At 44.2% G+C, this 19,288-nt stretch overlaps 1 protein-coding gene across 1 annotated transcript in view; it reads right to left on the bottom strand.

The window, feature by feature from the left end:
- The window catches only part of Cradd (CASP2 and RIPK1 domain containing adaptor with death domain), a 152,999-nt gene extending 147,787 nt beyond the window's left edge, over nucleotides 1-5,212 (bottom strand). Inside the window, exon 1 of the mRNA XM_038315093.1 lies at nucleotides 5,120-5,212. The gene's annotated coding sequence lies outside the window, so the exon portion shown is untranslated. The remainder of the gene's footprint in view (nucleotides 1-5,119) is intronic.
- Nucleotides 5,213-19,288: the final 14,076 nt, after the last annotated feature.

Below are 19,288 nucleotides of genomic sequence, written 5' to 3' on the forward strand. Positions count from 1 at the left end.
TCACCTGCTTCCTCTGTGTCTGGCTGGTTGACTCCTCATGACTCTGCCCTTCTTCTTCCCAGCATCCTCCCAGTCTGACTTTCCTGCCTAACCTCTTCCTGCCTAGCTGTTAGCCAGTTGGCTCTATTAAACCAATGAGAGTAATACATATTCACAGTGTGCAGAAGCATCGTTCCACCGCGCTTTCCTGTTGAACTTCTGTTCTGAGTTCCTGTCCTGGATTCTTTCAAAGATGGACTAAAATGTGAAGCATAAGCCCAATAAACCCTTTCTTCCTCAACTTGCTTTTGGTCATGGTGTTCCATTGCAACAATAGAAACCCTAAGACAATATGTACCCGCTTAAATTTTTCTGGAACTGGTTCAAGCAGGAATTTATCAAAGGAGTCTTGATATGAAATACCAGATAAATTAAGGGATTTTTCCCATGCTGCTATGAATAAGGTACTGAAATATTCATCAAGCAACATTTCTGGTCTTCAGATACATTGCACAAGAGAAGGCAGCCCAGGTACTGGTTTTCCAGTGATACAGTTAAGTATAAGACTGAGAGACTAACAATAAGAAGATGCCCTTGAGACCCTCTCAAGTACTAAGTAACAACCTACCTTAAGTTCCCTGAATGGCACATTTCAATAGCTAACTTGTCTACTCAGTATCTACTGGTCTGACATCAGGTGTCACTGGTTAGAGAGAAAGTATGGGCTTCAACGCCCTGGTTCCATTTTTGTCAATTTAACACAAACCAGTCACAGAGGGAGAGGGAACCTTGATTGAGGAAATGCCTCCACCAGATTGGTCTGTGGGCATGCCTGTGGGGCACAGGTTAATTGATGATTGTGTGGGAGGGCCCAGCCCACTGTGGGCAGTTCCACCCCTGACCTGGTGGTTCTGCATTGTATGAGAATAAAGTGAGTAAGTCGTGGAGAACAAAGCGGTATGAAGCACCCCTTCACGGTCTCTGCTTCAGCCCCTGACTTTAGGGTTCTGCCTTGGCTACGCCCAATGATGGACTACCGCTTGGAAGGGTAGGATGAAATAAACTTGTTGGAGAATATTATTTTAAGGTCTATGACTTTCGTTTATGCTGCATTTGTTTAACTCTGTGAAGCTGTGTTACTGTGCCTCTCTAAAATGCCTGATGGCCTAATAAAGAGCTGAATGGTCAATAGCAAGGCAGGAGCAAGGATAAGCAGGGCTGGCAGACAGAGTATAAATAGAAGGAGAAATCTGGAAGAGGAAGAGCAAGAAAAAGAGGAGAGAGGACGCTTGGGGCCAGCCACCCGGTCACACAGTCGGTCACGGAGTAAGAGTGAAAGTAAGATATGTAGGAGTAGAAAGATAAAAGCCCAGAGGAAAAGGGTCATCAGGATAATTTAAGTTAAGAAAAGCTGGTAAGAAACAAGCCAAGCAAAGGTTGGGCATTCATAGCGAAGAATAAGCCTCCGTGTGATTTATTTGGGTGTTGGATGGTGTCCCCCCCCCCCAAAAAAAAAGCTAAAAGAGTAAACCATCACACAATAACATAAACTCTTTCCTCCCTAGGTTATTTTTGGTCAGTTTCATCACAGCAACAGAGGCATTAACTATAAAATTCAAATAGCAGGCATAAATGAGACTGAGTTATTTTATGATAATAATTTAGCAGCCAAACTTTAGATTCTTGTTCAAGTAAAGTAAAATAGAAGCAGGCTGCCCTGGTCCCAGGGGGATGAGCTAAGATGTTTTATATTTTCCAATGCACACTCAACTTAATGGTTGCCGGATATTATTCATTTATATTAGCTACTCGGGTTGAACCTAGGACCTTACACACGCTGGAGAAACACTCTGCCACTGAATTACATCTCCCAGTGGTAAGGTTTTTTTTTTTTTTTTTAATGAACAACAAAGAATGTATAAACCTGTTTCAAGTATAGCCGTATATTTGAAGACCATAGACTTTAGTATCATAAATATGCACAAAAAAATTGCATGCCCACAAAAGTCCCTGGACATTATTCTTACCAACTGGTCACATTGACCACAAATGAACTTCACCATGAATCCTGTTGAAAATTTCTCGCCAAGCAAAATTAAAAATCACCATGGATCTGCCAGGATGAGTTATCAGTAAATACCAAATAGTCGAATGAACTAAGTTTTTTTTTTTTTTTTTTTTTTTTTTTTTTTTTTTTTGGTTTTTCGAGACAGGGTTTCTCTGTGGCTTTGGAGCCTGTCCTGGAACTAGCTCTTGTAGACCAGGCTGGTCTCGAACTCACAGAGATCCGCCTGCCTCTGCCTCCCGAGTGCTGGGATTAAAGGCATGCGCCACCACCGCCCGGCCTGAACTAAGTTTTTTACCTTGGGTTATTTCATAAGGTCCATTTTAAGCCTAGACAATGTCTGCTAAATGTAAGGATTTTTGTTTTAGCATAATAAATGCTAAACTGTTCTTTCTGATAACAATCCACCAAAAAGCTCAGCTACATTTTAATAAAAAGCAAATATAGCCATTTACCCCAGAAAAGGAGGGCTCCCTTCCTGTCCTTTGTGCTGATCAAGTGGGCCTGCATCCAACCCGTATGATAGCTATACAGAGAGTATACAGTTCTGAATAAAGAGCCAACACTCATGCTAAAAACGAAAATTTAATCTGATTATTTAATAAGCAAAAGAGGCAAGCCATTAAAAAAGTGCTAAAGGCTTCTAGTTGTCTCTTTTCTCTTAGATAACAGGAATATAAATGCTTGAAGGCTTGGAACACCAGTTGGGTAGAAGTGTGATGTGGAATGAAATATTGTCTCTACCCAAACAAGCCCCCACCTTCCACCCACACAAGTAGTATTGGCTCAGCCTCCTTGAAAGAAAGAAAAAGCAGAAAGAGCTATAAAATAGGACCCTCACTGGTTTTCCTCTATGACATCAGAACACAAAATGTACAACTATACACAGAAACATCCTATCCTTGCATATCCAAGGAGGATCTGCTCTCCCCTCCTAGACTGTCATTTGTTGGGGCAGGGAATTAGTTACGTATTTGCTGTCAAGCCTATTTGATAGCACCCGGTGGCTTTGTCTGGTTCTGTCCTATACTAGCTTGTTGGCAGGGCCAGCTAAAAGGCTAGGTTCACCTGGACGTTCTTCTCCTCCATGTCTTCTCGGGCATTCTGCTTGCTCCCTACAGCAGGTTACTCAGCTGCCTGCCAGAGAAGCTCAAGGCTTCTAGGGACAAAGGCAGAAGCTGCCTGTTTTCTCCCAGGCTCTTCAGCCATAGCCCAGATCCAAGGAGAAAAGAAACAGATCTCGCTTCTCAATGAGAGAACTATCAAGTATACGTAGCCATTATTAGCCCATCTCAGCCACAGAAGCATCCTTAGCCATATGCCTGGCACCAGCGAGTCATGTTCCTACTGGTTGTTTCTCTCACTTATATAAAAACAAACTTGGAGGACACACAGACACGCTGCCTTCACTCTGGCGTTAGAAGGATGAAGCAGGAGGATCATGACTTCTAGGTCAACCTGGGCTGCACAAGGAGTCCCAGAGAAGTGGAGTTGGATTTACTTTGGGACCAGCGGCTCCCTGATAATGACATGAAAATATATTAATTATAAAAGATTGGCCTTAGCTTAGGTTTGTTCCCAACTAGCTCTTAAGACTTAAATTGACCCACTTATATTAATTTATGTTACATCTTTTGCATCTTGTATGTCTGACTTCCCCAAGTGTCTCGCTGGCATCCCCTGAACCCCTAGATTGATTTCCCTGAGTTTCTCTCTCTGCCTAACCTCTCCTGGAAGTATAGCTTAACTTCTGCTTCCTCACTACTGGCCATTCATTTTTATTTTATTTATTTTATTTTTCAGTTTTGGTTTTGTTTTGGTTGTGGTTTGGTTTTTTCAAGACAGGGTTTCTCTGTGTAGCTTTGGAGCCTGTCCTGGCACTCACTCTGTAGACCAGAATAGCCTCGAACTCACAGAGATCTGCCTGTCTCTGCCTCCCGAGTGCTGGAATTAAAGGCATGCGCCACCACAGCCTGGCTCAGCTTTTTTATTAAACCAGTCACAACAATACATCTTCACAGTGTGCAACTATCCCGTAACAGAGAAGTCTGGTTTATACAAAGGGGTAGAAAAGGAAGGAGGTAGAAGAAGAGGAGGAGGAAGAAGTGGAGGAGGGGGAAGAGGAAGAAGAAGAGGAGGAGGAGCGTTGTGGGATATTTGTACACTGTGTGAAGGTATATTGCTGCGATTGGTGTAGCTGAATGGCCAATAGCTAGACAGGAGGTATAGCTAGGATTTCCAGGGAGAGGAAGGAAGGGGAGGAGGTATCTAGGTGTGAGGGAGTGTAAAAACCTGAACAGTCCTGTAAAATCCCAATGGTCCTGTAGCTCCTGTGCCATTAAGGACCGGTACGTGAGCCAGGAACTAAGCTGGAGACTTAAAAACATACAGACAAACACAGAGACAGAGACAGAGACAGAGACAGAGACACAGAGAGAAACGTGGACAGGTGACATCCTTGATACAAGAATGCCAAATGCCACTTAATTGTGATCGGGGCAGCTTATATAGGGATCCTTAGCCACACCCAGCTGTCGGGATCTTCCAGCTACAGACTCATCAGCCTAACACCAGGGTCTCCTGCTCAGAGCAGCTGCAGGCAGAGGAAATCAGGGGGAAACCAGGGATCTGCAGCTCCCAACAAGGGAAATGTCAGGAGACATGGAGAGGAAACATGAGGTGCAAGATGGAAGAGAGGTAACGCCATGTGATAGAACATATATTAATATAAACGGGTTAATTTAAGTTATAAGACTAGCTAGAAACAAGCCTAAGCTATAGGCCAAACTTTCATAATTAATAAGAAGTCTCCATGCCAGTTTTTGGAAGCTGGCTGGAGGTACAGAAAAAGACTTGTTACAGAGGAGAAAAGGAATAAGGACAGAAGGAAAAAGAGAAGAAAGAAAGTAAAGGAAGAAGGGATGGTGGGAGGAAGGACGGAGAGAAGATAGTGAAGGAGGGAGGATCCTCTCTGATTTGACACTAGGTAAAATGCCATTGTTTATTACGAACAGTTATTGATAACACCAACCATGCAGCAAGGCCCAGTGAGCGCTGGCTGGATAAATGTTATACCTGGTGCCTCCTTCCTCACGTTGTCTGGAATCAGGCACAAAGTGCTTGCACAGGGATCTGGCTCCAGCAGGAAGGAAGTGAAGGTGACCTTGAGGAGTCGTGTCTCTCCTCCCCCCCCCCCTTGTACTTGCTGTTGCTCTGTGTTGACCAGCTCAACTGCGGATTTGGTCACCAGTTCAAAGTGGCTCAGCAACTCAAGCAGGGTTCACAGGGGCACTGGTGTCAGCGAGGCTTAACTCTTTCCTGTCTGTTTGTTCTGTGTCTCACACAGTAGTTGTGTCTGTGTCTGGCTCTTATTTCCACTTCAGTGCTGTGGGATATCTGTGCAGTGTGAGAGGAAGTATTGCTGCGTTTGCTGTGATAAAAAGCGGAATGGCCAATAGCTAGGCAGGAGGTATGTGTGGGTGGGACTTCCGGGCAGCGGAAGAGAAACTGGAAAGACGGATCTAGGTGTGCAGGCGACTTGGAAAAAGTTCAGTGTACAAAAACGGAAAAGAGGTTAAAAAAAAAAAAAAAGCTACAACATGGTAGAACACAGATTAATAGACGCCGGTTGATTTATGTTATACGAGTTAGTTGGGGGCAACCCTAACAAAGACAGATCCTTATATGGCTAACGTCTAGCAAGTCTTCTTACTTAACAGCCATTAACACCCTCAGTCCTCGCATCTACCAGAAGAGATATTCTGCTCTCAGCTCATTCTAAGGCAGGTTAGATAGTTTTTAAGGGACAAGGACAAAACATGAGGTGCTGGCACTCCCGGTGTAGCCTGAAGGCCTGCAAACCAGCAGCTTTGTTATCTGCAGGCAGGAAAAAAAAAAGGATGCTCCAGCTAAAAAGAGTATATTCACTCTTTTCTTAGGTCCCGTTCTTTGGGGCTGAACGGGGTACCCACTCTGTGGCTGGGGGCTTTCTTCCGTATTCAGTCTGCAGATTTCAAATGCTAATCTCTTTCAGAACCACCCTCACTTTAGCTACCTAAGCATCCCACATCCCAGTCAACCTAGCACGTCCAAACCGTCGAGAGCACCACCTCATGGCTCACTGACAATTTCTCTTAAGCACAGCCGAGGGAAAAGCCAGAAGGCAGCATTTAAATCACTCGCGGGGTGGGTGGGGCACGGCAAAGTGAAATAGATGTCTTTGATAGGTGTCAAACTGGGACAAAAGGCTGCGGTGCCTATTTAACATACCAAAGCAGACCTGGCTGCCAGGTTCTCCCAGCATCCCTCCGTCCCTACTTGGGCACCCTCCCCTAAACTCCTCCAGAACAGGAACTGGGCGGCCCTTCCCGCAGAAGCCCTGCCCTATGTAATCCAGTCATTTTGGTTACCCAGCCTCTTTTGTCTACCTGTGGTGGTTTGAAAGAAAATGGCCCCTAAAGGGAGTGGCACTAATGGGAGATGTGGCCTTGTTGGAGTAGGCTTGGTCTTCTTGGAGGAAGCACATCACCGTGGAGGCGGGCTTTGAGGGCTCATAAATGCTTAAACCACACTCAGTGAGTCAGCTGCTTCCACGTAGCCGCTCCTTGTCCAGAACCACGTCTGCCTGCTTCTCTCCATGATAATGGACTAAACCTCTGGACTGTAAGCTGCCACCTCAATTAAATACTTTTTTATAGGAGTTGCTATGGCCATGGTGTCTCTTCATAACAATAGAAACCGTAACCGAGACACCAGCCTTTATTTTCCTGACTCCTCACCCCAACCTCCCTTTCCCTCTCCTCACACGGCCTGGCTGGGGGTCACATTCACTCTGCCTCTCCCAGGTGTCTCTGCCTCCGGCTATGTTTCCCCTTTATCTACAATAAACTTTCTCCTCCACCGTAGCAAGAAAAAAAAGGCGTAAGCAAACATGTTAAAATAGGAAGCCATTCTCTTTAAATTACGCTGAAGTTGTAGCCCCGTGGTAGAGTGCATATTCTGCGTGGTGGCTCAGGGTTCAATCCCAAGCACTTCAAAAGAAAATCATTAGCATAAATCATACCATTCTTCTTCATATTCTGTGGTAGTGTTTCATAAATACCAATATAAACCGTGGCCCACAACTCAGACAGAAGCCCCCTGCTCCACCAGAGGCCAAGCCAACTGTCAGAACTCCAGATCAGTGCCTATAGCCCAATGTCATCAGAAAGACTTCCTCCAGCAGCAGACAGGAGCGGATGCAGAGACCCTCACCCAAACATTAGCCAGAGCCTGTGGAACCCCGTGGAACCCTGTGGAAAAGAGAGTGAGGAAGGATGGTAGGAGCCAGAGGGGTCGAGGACACCAGAACCGGGCCCACAGAATCAACTAAGCAGGGCTCATAAGGGCTCAACAGAGACTGAAGTGGCAATCCTGGAGCCTGTATGGGTCTGAGCTAAGTCCTCTACATACATATTGTAGTTGTTTAGCTTTGGGTGTCTGTGGGATTCCTAACAGTGGGAGTGTGGGGTGTCTCTGACTCTCTTGTCTGCTTTTGGCCCCCTTTTCCTCCTACTGGGCTGCCTTGTCCAACCTCAATACGAGGGTTTGTGCCTGGTCTTTTTGTAACTTGTTAACTGTGTTCAGTTGATATCCCTGGGATGCCTGCCCTTTTCTGAAGGGAACAAGAGGAATGGTGAATCTGAGGGAGAGGGGAGGAGGGTGCTGGGAAGAGTGGAGGCAGGGTAGGCTGCAGTTGGGATGTATTGTATGAGAAAAGAATAAATAAAAAGAAAAACCAATATAAAAACATTTCAAAGATACGTGGAATCACAGAAATTACAGTTAGTATCTTGCGGTTTGTGTTTGTGTGTATGACAGGTTCTCATGACAGTGGCAATGTTGCACAAAACTAAACCTAACGGGTGAGGTGGAGGACTCACTCGGTAAGAGCACTTGCCATAGAAGTGTGAGAATCCAAGTTCAAATCCCAAAAACCAAAGTGAGCACTAGTAATCCCAGCACACCCACCGAGAGATGGGAAGCAGAGATTCCCTGGAAGCTCATGGTCAGTTGGCCTGATAAAACTGAAAACAAGGGACCCTGTCTCAAACAAGGTGGAAATTGAAGACTAACACCTGACTTTATGGTATGACCTCCACAAGGTACACACAAGGTACACACAAGGTACACACAAGGTACACAGACACACACACACACACACACACACACACGCACCACAAATGCACACCTAAAACAATCATTTCACTTCTTGATACACACATGCATTGTACAAATGCTCCTTGGAAATGGTGTGACAGGGTCGTGGTGGAATTCTGTCCTTCCTGTCTCCAGGGCCCATGAAGATAATCAACTGTACTGACCTGAGAAATACAGGAGACGTTTCTGTGTCTCCTGTTAGGACCCAGCTCATAAAGAAGGCAGAGCTCTCCCTAAGCCCAGCCTGGTGCCGTGAGGGACCCTTCCCCACCCAAGTCTTATCTTTTTCTCCAAAGAAGAAAACAGCTTATCTTCTGTTTTCCTAAGTGATACTGGACCTTGGGGCATTGTGTCAGGGTGTCTGGGGTGATAAGCACCCTGTTACTTGGAAAGTCTTTACAGCAGGGTAGGAGATAAAATTCAAGGAAAGGTTTCCTCAGAAGAGGCCAGAGTGTTCTGAAGGCAATCAAGGAGAAAGATAGCTGGGCCAGAAATGTGAACCAGTGCAAATCAGGAGGTTGGAAGAGATTCGGCTGCTGTCAAAATAGGAGTTGTGCTTTTGTGGGTCAGACTATGTCTATACAAATCCCGCACCATTCCACAGGCCTCTTTGTTCAAAGACCGTATCAAAAGAAATCCTTTTTCCTTTACCTGTGTCCCAGGGGACTTCCTGTTGGCCCAAAGGACGGGTATTCACAAAGGTCCCGAAGCCTGAACAGAAGCTGAGCTGGGTCCCCTGGGGACCACACTGCCTGGAATTCAGCCCTGCGTTTAGGAATGACAGAATGAGAGCCATGGGAAGGGTCAGCACAGCAGGAGGAACTTCATCTGGCTCCGCTCTCCAGGGCTCTTCATTTCGGCCAGTCCTGGGTTTGTTTACAAGCGAGCCAATTCACCTTTATGACTTCCTGTCCTCTCCTGAAAACGAAGAGGGATGGTGGTGGTGGCTTGGAGGTCGTCTAACGACTACTGGAAGAGACCGTCCATTTGAAGTGCCTACTGCATGGGAGGCACTTGATCAACAAGGGCTCTTTTCCTTAACCTTCCACCCTCAAGAAACCTTAAGGGCTTTTCCTTGAACACTCTGTCATCTAGCAGCTAATAGCATACTGTCCCATACAGTTTGCTTTTTCTCCCCAAGTTAATCTTTCCTAAGCATCACAGAGTTCACAGAGGAGACACGACTTTACAACGTGTCCAAAGACCCTCTGTGAGATGCCTCTTGCATTTTCATAAAGATGCCTAGCCCCCAACTCTCTACCTGTATCAGCCGACAGACGATTCTTGGTCACAAAGGCCAGTCTGTCCCCAAGTTACAGACTGAGTGAGGATACAGTTTCCACTTTGAAAAAAAAAAAGAGGACAGCAAATTTGTAGCAACCTAAAAAGAAAGTGTGTGGCCTTGAGGAGTTTTGGTTTGCTAGATTAAATGCAGAATAATTATGGGTTCTTTTTCATGGGTGTACTCTGGTCTGGAAGTACCTGGGGTGTGCTGTGTCTTGGGAAGGGAAAACCCAAAACCTGTGATGGTATGGTAGAGCCCATTGCTAAGCAACAGAAGCAGGCCTCGGCTGCACAGGAAAAAAATTCTTTGTTCAGTATGATGAAGAATCATTCAGTGGAAACTGTTTAATAGAATCTTACCTGCAACGTAATGTGCGTTATCCAAAGCGCCCATCCGTGGCTGTTAACTAATTATTATGGGACAGTAGCTCATAGCTTTGTTTACTTTGTCTTTTGTCATTCTTTTTCTCTTTTTCTTTTTTTTTCATGAGTGTGTTTATGCTCGTGTGTATGTGCAGGAGTGTGCATGTGTGTGGGAGGGGAGTAATATTTGTGTGTGGTCTATGTGAAGGTGTGTGTGTGTGTGTGTGTGTGTGTGTGTATGTATGTGTATTCCTATGAACAGCAGGCACCGAGGGTAGAGGAGAAGAAAGGGTACCACCTTCTATCTCTCTTCACTTTGTTTCTTTTGAAGCCAGACCTCTAGCTCAACCTTGAGCTCCTGATGTTCAGCTGCGTTTACAGCCAGCAAGCCTCGGTGATCCTCCTGCCCCTATGCCATTCGATGGTGGAGTTAAGAACCACACCCAGCTTTCACATGACTACTGGAATCTGAACTGGGGTCCTTGTATTTGAGTAGCAAGAGCTCTTAAGGAGTAAGCCATTTCTCCAGCCTTCAGTTTTGACTTCTTGAAACAAGGTCTCAAGATGTAGCCTCGAATGTCTTCAGATTTGCTGTGTATTCAAAGATGACCTTGAACTCCTGATCCTTGTGGTCTGTACCTGCCTTTCCACATGCTGGGATTAGAGACAAGAGCCACTTTGCCCAGCTCACAACTTTATTTTCTATGCATGTGTGTGTGTGTTGTAAATATTACATATATTAATACATATTATAAACAAACTTTTAGGGGCTGGAGACATAATGAAGTAGTTAAAATCACCAAATGCTCTCCCAGGGGACCTGGGTTCAGTTCCCAGCACCCACATGATAGTTCAGGAGTTAGTAGACTCCAGACGGTGGCAGTAATATTCAGAGATGAACATATGAACAAAGGATCCGAAACTGTCTCCTGGTTGCTGCTAGCACCAGGCACATGCATGGTGCACTCTCATACAGGCAAGCAAAACACCCGTATACATCAAAATAACTGAACAGATAGAAGTTTAAAAGTAAAAAGAAGGGAGCCTCATTCTCCCCAAGTGGTTACCTTTAAGAGAGGGCGCTTGCTTTGTTGCAGTGGCAAAACACCAGAACAAGATAGGGAAGGCAGAGTTTATTGTGGCTCATGGTTTGAGGGCACACAGTCCACCACTCCGCAGGAGCTAGAGGCAGTCAGGGAGCAGAGAGCTAGAAATATTGCTGTTTGGCTCCCGCTCTCCATTTCAGTCAGTCTGGGGTCCCAGTCTGTGAACTGGTGCTGCCCACATGAAGGGCGGGTCCTGCTACATCTAACATAATCGTGCAATGCCCTCACAGACACATCCAAACATGTGTTTCCATTGCAATGCTAAATCTTGTCAAGCTGACAGTCAACATTAATGATCACAGCAGATAAGGCAACAAAAGCACATTCTAATCTCCAAGTCGGTTTCTTCTTCCCAGGAGAATGTAACCAGAAAATAACGAAGAGCCTGGGAAATGTAGTCTGGGCAACACAGTAGAGATCTTCAAAGGGCCGCCTCACAGCGAGCTCTCATGGACAGCATCTGACGCTTGTGACCAGTTAGGGGGCTACTGCAATCACCCTGCCGAAGGGGAATGATGACGCCTAGGATGGGGAGGTTACAACACAGGTGGCGTTTGTGATTCTCAGACACATCCACTCTTCCCATTCTTCCCTCCTCCGTGAGAAACTATTGCCCTTCCAAATTCGCTGGCAATTTCCCTATGCGAGTCTCTCTAATATGTTCATCTCCGCATATTACTGCCACCGTCTCTCCTTCACCAGGAACTCCTGAGGGAAGCTGCTTTGTGATTCATCCTCATATGAAACAAAGTGACTCTCTGAAAAGCTTATCCAACTATAAAATATCCTAAGCATAAATTGAATACCATCACCATTTTTCATATATCTGAAATGCGTTGATCATATCAATAGAACATCACCCGGTTATATCTATCTTTATGGCTTTTTAGTTTTCTGCTATGATCTTAACTTTTTCTCATTCTTACCTTTTATTTTCATTTTGGGTAGGTTGAGAGACTATCATTGAGTTTAACACTTTACTGCGATTCTGAAGGTCAATGTCCTTACCAAGTCAGCCAGGCTTGTGTGAATATATTGGCTGGAAAATGACTCTATATGATTTTAAAGATTATTACTGGCCTTGGTTCGTTTGTAGCATGTGTGCGCCTGTTGCCCACAGAGGTCAGAAGAGGGAATCAGATACCCGGGAACTGGAGTTTCCATGTGGATACTGAGAACCAAACCCAGGTTCTCTGCAAGAGCAACAAGTATTTTTAACCACCAAACCACTTCTCCGCCCTCTAGTCCCAAGACTTTCCTGCGCTCATAGACACCCAGTTAGAGATGCATTTTTTAGCCTCCTCAATTAGTTGCACCGTTGAGCTTTGACCAATGGGATGGAAGCATGAATGCTGTTCATTGATGTCCTTTTGTCCAATCCAATAAGATCAGTGAGTGAGGTACATTAGTGTGTTTTACAAATACTACATTGGTGAATTCACACAAGCCTCATAAGTGCCAGGCACTAGGGAGTCACCAGTAATGAGTGTGCTGTTTTATTATTGCTAACAAGGTTTTTTTATCTCAATTTATATTCAGATCGTAAAACAATTTCCTAAATTCCAGCTTAAAATGATTAAAATGTAACCCCAGGACCTGGTTAAAATGGTGTTTCAGCCAGGCAGTGGTGGCCCATGCCTTTAATCCCAGCACTCGGGAGGCAAAGGCAGGTGGATCTCTGTGACTGTGAAGCCAGCCTGGTCTACATAGACCTTCCAAAACAAACAATTTCTTTCAAATTTACAAGATACATTGCGATGGTTGCATGAGAAAAATCCCCATAGCCTCATAAATTTAAGCGCTTGGCTCTCACTTGGTTGGATTGATTGGGAAGGATTATGAGACATGAGCTTGTTAGAAGAGCTGCATCACAGGAGATGGATTTCAACAGCCCACATCATTCTCAGTTAGCACTTTCTGCCACCTGCTTGTGGGTCGGACAGCACCATGCCTGCTCGCCTGCTGCCATGCTTCCTGCCATGGTGGTCATGACGCTAACCTTCTGAAACTGTAAGCCCCCAATAAACACTTTCTTCTATAAATTGCCTTGGTCATGGTGTGTTATCACAGCAATAGAAAAATAACTAAGGGGCGTGTGTGTGTGTGTGTGTGTGTGTTCGTTCATGAAGGCTCATTAATTCATTGCCCCTCCCAAAAAGATGGGGAAATAGTTTATTTACATGTAAATAATATAAGGTTATATTAAACATAAAACAGCGTGTTTTGGAAGAATAGCCTCATGCATATTTTTAAAAATACATTTGATAATACTATACACAGTTACCAGTAATTAAGCTTTCTAGAACACAGATAGTGTGCCCGGCAATTGCAGACTAGAGATTATCTCTGAAGACGGAAACTGGAGGGATGAGAGATGAGGGCAGAGCTATAACGGCTGCATTTTGTTTCTAAAACTTAAAAACAATGAGGCAGGCGGACCTCTGAGTTCGAGGACAGCCTGGTCTACAGAGAGTGTGCCAGGACAGCCAGGGCGACACAGAGAAACTCCATCTCAAAAACAAACAAACAAACAGAAGCCAGTGAGGAGAGACAGAGACATCTAAAACAAAACGTACATGGAATCTGGGTGGTGGATACACAGGTTGTTATAGTAGTTTCTGTGTGTTTAGTTTTCTTGACCTATAACATTAGGGTGTTAAAATTAATTTTCATAAGCATTCTTATTTCTCCGTAAAAATCAGATGCCTTCTAACTTAGATGCCTCGATGGAATCTTCCGGAACTATCAGTCCTTGGCTTCCAATTGCTGCTTGTGCCGCTAAGCTCCCTTTTTTGCTTCTTTACTTACAATGAAGGCAAATACTGCTAGATCCTCCATCAGAGTGACCGGAGCTAATTTCCTCTCCGTAGCCCACTCAGTTTAAAGGCAGAATGGCTACATGGCAGCTGTGGAATAAATTTCTACAAAGTAGCAGAGCTAACTTGCATTTCCCATTAAATGCTGATGAACTACAACGACAGTTGGTGATCTTTAAAAAGAGGATAAGCGCCGGGCGGTGGTGGCGCACGCCTTTAATCCCAGCACTCGGGAGGCAGAGGCAGGCGGATCTCTGTGAGTTCGAGGCCAGCCTGGTCTACAAGAGCTAGTTCCAGGACAGGCTCTAAAAAAGCTGCAGAGAAACCCTGCCTCGAAAAACCAAAAAAAAAAAAAAAAAAAAAAAAAAAAAAAAAAAAGAGGATAAGATGGATTACGAGGAAAGTTTCTGTCATGAGAGAATATCCCTGAAAAAATCAGTTTTTAAGGGGCTGGAGGAATGGCTCAGAGGTTAAGAGCACTGACTATTCTTTCAGAGAACCTGGGTTCAATTCCCAGCACCCACATGGTAGCTTTCAACTGTAACTCCAAGATCTGACACCTCACACAGACATACATGCAGGGAAAAACACCAATGCACATAAAATAAAATTAAAAAAAATCAGTTTTTAAGTCTGCAGGGCTGCTGTAGATGTATACTATAAACCGGAGGCTCAAGTCGCCGTCTTTTTCATAGTTTGGAGGTCTGTGGTCCAAGATGAAGGTACTCTGTCAGTTCGGTTCCTGGCGAGGGCTCCCGACTTCCCACTATAGCTTTACATGGCAGAAGGGGAGAGTAGGGTGTGATGTGTTTCCTTTTTCCTGTTCAGTACGCTATTCCCTTGGTAAAACCTCATCCATGACTTCATCTAGCAGGAGCTACTTCCCCAAGGCCCCGCCTCCAGATACCATTCCACTAGGAGCTACGGTTTAACATGTGAATTTGGAGTCCAGAGGACACCATCGTTCGATCTATAACATCAGTTTAAACTCAATACTTAACTTTAAATATTGTTATAAAATGAGTAGGCAAGATTAGAACAGGGAATGCTCCTTATGGCCAGAAATGTCCCAGGTTGAGGAGGCTGGGGGTACAAAATCCGATGGTTCCTTTTATCAATGTATTTCTAGGATCTCTTCGTCCACATGCATGCCAGGGGAGATGAACGACTTTCAGCCCTATGCACTTTGTGACTCTCATCAGGTTGCCATTGACAGCTCTGCTGTCAAGATGACACAGGATTAAGGATGTCTGCGATTGATTAGAGAAGGCGGTAATCAATTCACAGCCCCGGCCTGGAACGGTTTACATATCTTTCATGCAGAGCCATGCCAAGGTTTTAATTATTGGCACACGCACCTGGAGCAAGGTTGGTATTGAGGTATCCACTTCCCAAGGTTAAAGGAAAGGGGTGGGGCTTGTTGAGCTCCCCATTCACAAGCACGAGCTGTGAAGAATTTGACTTGGATAAATTATCTTAAAGGTCAATGTAATCACACCCCATCAGTTCTCCCGAATCTAAATAACCGTGCACCTGAAGACTGTTTCTGTTAACACAGTAAACTAATTAGTTATTGACAGAGCAAGGCGTGCGTAATTATTTATTACCCGAATGTGATACTGATGCATGTCTGTGCTGATGAAGATCATCAGTCGGATAAAAGGGACAGCACATTCATTTATCCCAGGCTTCGTGGAAGGCTGTTCTGAGTTTTCATCCCTAAGGCAAAAACAAACAAAAAAAAAGTTGTAAACACTTTTATCATGAAATAAAAATCTGTCCACTTTCTTCGTTCAGAGCTTGAAGCTCTTGGGTTTGTGAGATGAATTCCTAAGCCTCTCAAAGCAAATTTGAGAAGCTTTTCTGAAGTCCAATAAAATGCTAGATTCCAGCCAGTGACTCACCGCATTAGCTCTCTGGCAACGCACTGACATTTCTGGCCTGTGTTCTCCAACATTCTATAATTTCATTCTTAGGAGACCATGGCAATTTCTCCTAACTGAGACTCACACTTGGTAAAAACTGGGTGATAATTATAGAAGGGCTCATTAACAAAGGCATCACCGTCCAGGTGAACAATTCTCTAATTAACATCTGGGTAGTGGTTTCACACAGGGATGGATTTTATTTTTCCTCTGTGGTTCCAAAAAGGATGGCATTATAAAGGCTGTGCCAAAGGTTATTTAAACACTGGCCAATGGAAAATGCTCTGAAGCGCAAAGAAGAAGGCTGGGTTTAGCCTGACTTCATGGCTTGCCTTAGAAAGTCTTGATTTCTGTTTCTGGGCCACCTTATCAGTTCCCCCAGGACCTTTTAGTCCCTAGAGGCCAACTGCATTTGGAGTCACACTTCCATCTATCCTTATTACTGGAAAACACACTCTCCACTATGCCTGTTCATACGGAAACATAGACTTCCATTTGTGTGAAGGGTCTCTCCTTTGTGCTGTCTGGCTGATACGGTTTGAGCTTTTATAGGATTTCAAAAGACACTGATGTGAGTCATAACAGCAAATCATACAACAAATACAATGACCAATGGAGATTTGGGGGAGAAATGTTATACCCACTAGTAGTCACAGAACTATAAACAAAAGTGCCTGAGGAAATATTTGTCTCCTAACAAGTTAAATATTTAATTACATTTATGTAGGGGAGGGGCATGTGAGCACCACAGCACATGAGGGAGGTCGGAGGACAACTTTTAGGAGTCAGTCTGTCCTTCCTCCATGTGTTGTAGTAAAGATGTCTTACATTTGTTTATGCTGCAGAGTATTACTTTAACAGTGTGAAGGTATTATTACAATTGTTACATTTGTTTCTGCTGCCTTTGTTTAATTAGGAAAAGATGTGCTGCTGTTTCACCTTGCCTGCCTAAGGCACCTGACTAGGTGGTGGCACACACTTTTAATCCCAGCACTCGGGAGGCAGAGGCAGGCGGATCTTTGTGAGTTTGAGACCAGCCTGGTCTACAAGAGCTAGTTCCAGGGCAGGCCCCAAAGCTACAGAGAAACCCTGTCTCAAAAAAACAGAAACAAAAATGAAACAAAACAAAAAGATAAAGAGAAACAGGTTAATTTAAGGTAAAAGAACTTAGCCAGAAATGAGCCTAAGCTAAGCCAAGCATTCATAACTTATAATAAGAAGTCTCCTGTCACAATTCAGGAGCTGGTTGGTGGCCCAGAAGAAAAATCCTGTGACAGGAATCAAACTTAGGTCATCAAGCTTGCTGTCAAGTGCCTTTCCCCACTGAACCATCTCAGCAGCCCACCCACCCCCCAAATTAGAAAAGCGTTTCATGGAAGAAACTGGGGGAGAGGAAAAGCATAATCAATATATATTGTATGAAAATATTTTTTCAATTAAATAAAGGAAGGAGTTTCATTTGTGAGTCGTAATATGAGTGTATAGTCTTCCCCTTTGGCCACAACCTAGACTTTATAAACACACATGCTGTAATTCTGTGCAGGGGGTGTTAGGAGAGAAGCACTAGAAAGGAAAGCGCAGGGCTTGGGGAGGTTTTTCCACTTCTCCTTCCTCATCTTTGGATCCGTTTGCCCACCCCCTTGACTCTGGAATTTTACTCCTAAGAGTTTATCTTCAAGAAGTAAAAGGGCTGGGGAGATAGTTCAGAAGGAAAGGGCATGTGCCCCTCTCGCAGAGGACCTGAGTTTGGTTTTCAGCACCCAGCTCATAGATGTCTGCTACTCTAGCTCCAAGGGGATCTGAGACCTCTGGCCTCTGAGGGCACTGCACTCATACACAAACCCACAGTCACACTCATGGCTTCAATAAAATAAGAGAATCTTCCAAAATTAAATATCAGAGAAGTAGGCCAAGATTTACATTCAAGGCTGTTCATCTCAGAATCATTTATTAAAATGGAAATTTCATTATAGTAAAACAATCATAACAAGAAGGCTTAATTCTTAGGTATGCTTAATTATGGGACAGCTACAAGCTATTGCATACTTAATTTTACAATGTTCTATAGGTAAACAGAAAATCCTTCATGACATATAATTAAAAGGGAAAAGCATGTACAAAAATTGAAGGGAAACTAAGTAGGCCAAGATTTACATTCAAGGCTGTTCATCTCAGAATCATTTATTAAAATGGAAATTTCATTATAGTAAAACAATCATAACAAGAAGGCTTAATTCTTAGGTATGCTTAATTATGGGACAGCTACAAGCTATTGCATACTTAATTTTACAATGTCCTATAGGTAAACAGAAAATCCTTCATGACATATAATTAAAAGGGAAAAGCATGTACAAAAATTGAAGGGAAACTAAGTTGTATGTGTGAAAACATATATTTCCCCTTAGAGGATGAGATAATGAAAGATTGTGGGGTTTTTTTTTTTTGAATATTTGAACACTCCAAAGTTTATAGCAATGTATTAGCATTTACTATAACAAAATACTTTTTTTGTTTGGAGCCAAATAACTTTCAAGAAAAAGGGCTCCTTTAGCTTATGGTTCTGGGAGTGCAGATGTATGACACCAGAACCAACTGATCCCTGGTGAGGACCTCCTGGCAGATGCCATCACAGCAGTGGCAGGACAGAGAGATCACATGGCAAGACAGAAAGCCAGAGGAAAGTGGGGGGCTCCCTCTTAAAGGACCCATCACCTCTCCTCAATACCATTCTGGGGAGCAAGCTCCCAGCCTACATACTCTTGGGGATACACTCAAACCATATCCAAACCTTAGGAACCGTTATGAACATGTATTATGTTTGCAGTTGAAGAAAGATACGTCACTTTTCTAAGGAGGCATGTGTAGGTGTTAGAACGTAGCACAAAGGTCTAACCCTGAGTGTGAGTAGGCCATTTCTAGAAGGCGTGTTGGAGCTGAGTCCTGAAATCAACCAGGATCAACACACTGTTGAGGGGTGGGTGCCACTTCAGGCAGAAAGGGAAGCATACGCACAAAGACCTACACTTTGGGGGCAGAATCTGGGCTCCTAGGTTGTTTGCCATACATTGCAACTCCAGCCTGGCATTGGTTGTGTGGTCTTTCCTGTCCCCACCATCCAAACAAGGAAAGGGCACATGGACTTCCCACAGAGATTCTTGCCGGATCATGGCGGTTCAACTCCACAGTGGTATCAAAGGGACACAATCAGTGGAACTTTTCTTTTCTTCAAAGTTTGCTCTTTTCCTTGGCAAGCAATACGGGAATGAAAGCATCTCGGGAGCTCTTGGTGACATTGAAGCATGCTATCATGGGGGGTAAGTCACTTGTACTCCACTGTGTTATGTTGCCAAACTATGATGCTCAGAAGTTTGGGGTACTAACCTAACCAGACTCATAAGAGACATATATTACCTGCTTCCACAATCCGTTCCTCGAACTTCAGTCACATAGCTCTTTATCAACACAAAGATGGTGAGGAGGCTCAGCAGTTAAGACTGCTCTTGCAGAGGACCTGAGTTCGATTCCCAGCACCCACACCAGATGGCTCCCAAC

The sequence above is a fragment of the Arvicola amphibius genome, chromosome 17 (genome assembly GCF_903992535.2).
Source record: "Arvicola amphibius chromosome 17, mArvAmp1.2, whole genome shotgun sequence".
Classification (NCBI taxonomy): domain Eukaryota; kingdom Metazoa; phylum Chordata; class Mammalia; order Rodentia; family Cricetidae; genus Arvicola; species Arvicola amphibius.